Genomic DNA, 6,000 nt, shown 5'->3' with positions numbered 1-6,000 from the left:
TGTTTTCTCAGCTATTGTATGACGACAGAATCAAATACAACAGTGAAATATAAGCCTACTCTTAAGATCCACATGCTGTTTTTTTTTTGGACAATCATAAAGTTTTCCTAGGAAGTCATCAGGTGCACCAATACGGTAAGTACCATGCTGCCAGTTCAGCATTTGCCCAGGTTTGTCTTGAGTCGATGCTTTTGACTTTTCCGTTCTTCTCTAGCAAAACATAATCTGGTTTCAGGTCACTATGAACTTATACAGTGCCCATAGTCATAGATAAAGCCTGCTAATATTTGCCTAAATATTTCCTTGACCCCATCGTCCTTTCGGTGGAAAGACTTTCAACTGTACTTGTAAAGCTGTAAAATTTCAACCAGTTTCATGACTAGTTATAAGACTTTTCACAAACTCAATTGGAGAAGCAAGATGATGTTGGGGTGGATGAATATCTTCATTATATTTGCCATGGTCATGTTTGGCTGGCACCCTTGCTTCTTCTTTGCATGCACTTTGCTAACCACTGTAGCAGAATTTCCACTCTCCCAATACCTACACTATTCCAAGACCTTCACTGTCACAAGACCAATATTGTGGTAGGACATCTGCGGTTAGGCAACTCCACTGCCTCAGGCCCTCCAAATTGCAAGACCTTTACGGACACTGGAAGTTACTGTCACTAAACTTCCACTGTTGGAATACCTCAACTGTAACAAGGACCTCTACTATTGCAGAACTCCCTTGTCATAGCCCCTCTACTGTTACAAACAGTCCACGGTCAAGGACCTCCTGTGTTTCAGTCCCTCCACAGTTGTAGGATCTCCACTGTCCTAGGACCACTACTGTTGGAGGACCTCCCCTCTCTCAACAACTCCAATTTACAGGAGCTCTCCTATCAGAAGATATCTACATTTACTGTACTTCCAGTGTCACAGCACCTCAACTGTTACAAGAACCTCCATTCTCACAGGACCTCCAGTGTGTTAGTAACTCCACTATCCTAGGACCTTTACGTTGTAGGGCCTCTACTGGCACAGGATGTCCACTGTCACTAGATTTCCACTGTCACAACACCTCAAACATTACAAGGACCACAATTTTGGCATGACCCCTAGTGTTTCAGCCCCTCCACTGTCATACGACCTCCACTATCACAGGACATCTACTGTCTCAGCAAGGCCAACTTGTAGGGCCTCTACTAGCACAGTGTATCCCCTGTAGGTAGACTTACACTGTTGCAGTATTTCAACTGTTACAGGACCCAGAACATTGCAGGGCATGGAAACTCTCAGCACCTAGAATTTGCAGGACCTCTACTGGCACAGAAATTCCACAGTTGCTGGAGCTCCACTGTCACTGAAAATGGACTGTCTCAGGATATTCAGTGTTGCTGGACCAGTTGTGTGGCAGCACCTCCATTTTGCCATACCCCTCCATTGACACAGGACCTCCAATTTTGTAGCATCTTCACTGTCCAAACAAACCAAATCTTGCAGGATCTCTGCACGGAGCCATATTGGATTTGGGCCTAGCCGCTTTTTGACTGCATGGTTCAAAGTGACTCTGGGCTGTTTGGCCACAGAGACTCACCCCGAAGATGACTGCCATAAATCTTAAGATTGTTGGATAAAGCCTCTCCCATGAATTTACAGCACAGGAGTATAACATTCAAGGGATGCCTCAGCTCGAGCAGATACCAGTTATCTCCTCAGTCAACACCCAGTGTCTCCACCACCTGACCTCATCGCCTGACTTCTTTGCCTCCAGCTATCACTGCCTATACCCTCATCTCCCCCTCCTTCATATTTCACAAAGGTCACTCCCCCTACCTGAAAGCCTTAAAAGCTGCAATGTTCATCCCAATAAACGAGACCTTGACAACAGAACTTTTGCTTGGTCTCCTTCTTCTCTTCACCCCCATTTTGGCCCACAGGTAGAAAGCCTCTTCGGGACCCTGAATAACTGGGTCCCCGCTGGCGGGGACAAGTGGCGCCCGAACAGGGACCCCGAAGCAAGGCCGACTACAGGACGATGGAGATAAGAGAGCTGCAGTGGGAATCGAGGACTCTTCAGGCCGCATCGCTCGTGTGTCACTGGAGAGGGAGGTAAGGACCGGTCGAATAATTGTCGTCTAATTGCCATGGGGAAGGTATGGATTTAGGAGGCTTGTTTCATAGGAGAGATCAAGCGCTCACTCAGGGAGAGAGGATTAAGAGTTAAGAAAAAGGGGCTGGGGATTTAGCTCAGTGGTAGAGCGCTTGCCTAGGAAGCGCAAGGCCCTGGGTTCGGTCCCCAGCTCCGAAAAAAAAGAACCAAAAAAAAAAAAAAAAGAGTTAAGAAAAAGGATTTAATCAAGTTTTTTTGTTTTATTGATGAAAGGTGTCCCTGGTTAATTTTAAGCAGTGTGGGGCTAGCTTAAGTAAAACTTGTAATAAAAAAGGGACAAGGTAATGGTAAAGTGTTTTTGCATATGCGTTCTTTTAGAGTTATATTTTAGTCTTTGAATCCTGACTAGAGATAGTTTACACCCTAGACATGAGAGAGAATGGGTTTGGGAAAAACAGTCCTCCCTTACTCTCCACGGATGCTTTGGAGAAAGAGAAAAACTTTTCAGGGCTCTCCTGGGAACAGAAGAAAGGCAGGAGACGTCCTGCCTCTCTGCTGGCTCCTATTGGAGAAATGCTTATTTCTAGTTCTGGGTTCCATAGGTAGGATATGTGGGTCCCTATCGTGGGACACCATCTAGTTTTTTCCCTCTATGTCTATTGTGTGTCCTTGGTGCACCAAGCTATCCATGTCTGTCAGTTTATGTCTGTGGTCTTTGTTTCTCGTTGTTTAAATGTTTTATGTTTCGTGTTCAAAAGAAAAAATGATAAAAACTTTATCTGCCAGTCGTTCACACCTTGACTTGATTTTAACTCGTTTCAAGAAGGGAACAATGCATAAAAAACAGTTTCAATTGGCTTTTGGAGCCTACATCTGTAGCTAGAAGCCTAAGTCTGCTGGACAAGCTCCCCAGGGGCTGGCTAAATGTTTATACTAGCTGATCCTAAAGACACCAGGAGCTTCACAGCTTAAAAGGTGTAACATTGGTAACAGAAAGTTGGCTTAAAACTGTAATTTGGATATGAGCCAACCTAGGGAAACAGGTCCAAATTGAGGTAATATTTTTATGGAATTCTTATTCTAAAAACCAGGCTTCTAAAAGATTTTAGGGCAATGTCTCTTTGTTGAGGTATTGGAGACCGCACCATCGTGCGTTCATATGTAGGAATTGGCAATCATAGCCAAAGTTGTGGTTTGCCCTAAAGTTACTGTATTTTGATGCTAATTCCACTGCCCCAAGAACAGCTGCCTAGTCACATACTCAGAATTCAGGTGACTTTCCAAAGTTGTGGCTGTGCTCTGGTGTTACAAAGAGATCTTAAAGATTGTGATTAAAGATTGTCAGTGTTACATTGACTAACTCAAATTTATTTATAATTAAGAAAAAATCAAACAGGTAGAGATTGTTACAGGATTTAAAAAGGATTGATGAGGTTTTAAAACTTGTGAGAGCATTACAGCTTGTTTGCTTATCCAACTGCCATTTCAAGATAGATTTAGAGGATTATTTTTATATAATTTGTTTACGTCCTGGCGATTGTGAGTTTTCATTTCGTGAGCTTGCTTATAATTTTAGAGAGCCCATAAAGTGATATCATTAAAATTTTTACTAAAGAACGGCTAATAGCCTTATATTATGTAATTTTGTCACTTCTTCAATGTTAAGAAGTTAGAACTTTAAATCTTTAAGTGTATATAGAAATTTTTACTACAAACTTTTGCTCTCTAAATGAGCTTTAATATTTGGGGAGTAGCTGTTAGACTACTCCAGAAAAGAGTATTTAAAACTAATTTTAAGCTACTAAGGATATGTTAGTTGGCTAAGTACCTCACCTTACCAGAGGACTTAGGTCTTTGTTTGTTATCCTCATTGGAGATAAAGCTTCAGTTGTGTTAATACAGAATTGTAGGCTAGAGTCATGGAAGTATTTTAAAAAGCCAAACAACAGTTAATTGGTTATTACAAAATACTGATATTTGACCTATTACATATACAAATTTTTCAGGCAAAATTGATAATTTTACTCTTTACATGTTTTTGTATTTCCTGTATATTTGTGCATACAACCCATAGGAAATGCGCTTACTGTATTTATAGGTGGTTCATCTAATGAAAAGGCTACATGTATGATTGGATCACTTGTTTATTCTCTTCTGCTGCTTCAGCACAGATTATTAAATTCCTGGCTTTAGCCACTGTTTTTATAATGTTAAAAAAAACAAGCTTTCAATTCATATACTGATAGCCAATGTGCTGCTTGTGGTTTACAATTGATTTCAATTACTTAATGCTTTATTAAAGGCAGGTTTTCTACATAAAATCAGTGAGTGATTTCAGTGTGACTGTCTGACAACTCACTGTCCTTTCAGTGCTCTGGCTCAGACAACTAAACAAAACCATAGACCCAGCTCTTTGAAAATGATAATGGAGTTGATAACACTCCCTCACAAATAGAGGAAGACTCCATTTGCTTACTTTCAACTCCCAGCCTCACCTTGCCAGCTCAGGGATTTCTAGTACAGTATTTATAGGATTTGGCATCTCTAATTAATGCTTATGTTTAGGTAAATAAAGCTGGTAAGGGGCTGGAGAGATGGCTTAGTGGTTAAGAGCACTAAGTACTGTTCCTTTATAGGCCATTTAAGAACTCAAACTGGATTGCCTGGACACCTTACTTAGCAAGGGAGGACAATGATACCAGGCAGATTATAGGCCTTATATAGAAACAGTTAGTCAAAAAATCTCATTCTTTATATATCCAAAACAATAATGCTGAAGACAATAATTTGGTATAAAAGTCAATTTATAAATACAAGTGCTCAGTGTCCTCAATTTAATCCTTAAGGACTTATCTTAATAAATAATATTTTAACAATATTTTAATAAATAAAAAGGGGAGTTATCCCTGTATGCTAAAATATGCTCCTTTTATTTCAATTTTAAAATTTGGATGCCAAGGAACACTCTGAGTTTATGGCACCCTACAGCTAGGCATACTTCTGCCTAGGTGAAATAGAAAGATCCACATATTGGCATGATCCTGTTCAGATATTTTATATGGGGAAGAGGGAATCTTTGTGTTTTTTCTACAGGATGCTACAGGAGTGTGCCAGCTGCCCGAGTGGCTGGTGAGACTTGCTGATCCTGGGAGCATGAAGATTCAGCTCTCCTGGTTCGGGTCCCTGGAGTCATTCCTGTGTCCTTGGAGGAATATGGAGGATTCCCACTCATCTTTTGTCATCACAGAAATTCTGGCGTTGCTGCAGTCATTGTGTCCCGTCCCACCACGGCCTGCGTTCCGACCCTCTGTGCACTGTTGCTTGGTGGAAGCTGCTGTGGACTGGGGAACTCTGCCCTGGTTCTGCAGATCTCAGACATGGTTCCATTGCCTGCTGGTTGTTCCAGAGAAGAATGACCGATCCTGAACTGTCCTGGGAAAGACCTTGGCATTTTCGCTGCTATTGTAGCAGCCATTACTGCTGCAGCCATTGTGTCTGCAGTGTCTGGAGCTACCCTCCCCCAATCTATTGTTAGGCAAGCACAGTGGGTGAACTTTCTGGAGTAGTTGCTAACAATTGGGAATTCTAAATTTTATTACAGGAGAGACTTGACTAGGCCCTTGGTGGTATGGCCATAGCAGCTGAGGAGAACCAGATGAGGTGCCCACTACTTATCGGGAGAGGCTCAATTTCCACAATCTCTTGCATTAATGCCATCTGGCTCCTACTCCTTCGCCCCTGGGCTCAAGTAAGAGGAATGAGAAGATGATCCAATGTAGCTTTCCTCAGTGACGGGCAACTTCCTCTGACCCTTGACCAATCTAGACATGGAGCCTTGAGGGCGACAAGGTGATCCTATGTCAGATAGGCTGGGGTTTGAGAGGTCGATCCTAAGACAGAGGT

The sequence above is a fragment of the Rattus norvegicus genome, chromosome 1 (assembly GCF_021556685.1).
Source record: "Rattus norvegicus strain SHRSP/BbbUtx chromosome 1, alternate assembly SHRSP_T2T, whole genome shotgun sequence".
NCBI lineage: Eukaryota > Metazoa > Chordata > Mammalia > Rodentia > Muridae > Rattus > Rattus norvegicus.
The sequence above is the reverse complement of the archived record's forward strand: the minus strand, read 5'-3'. Positions refer to the sequence as shown.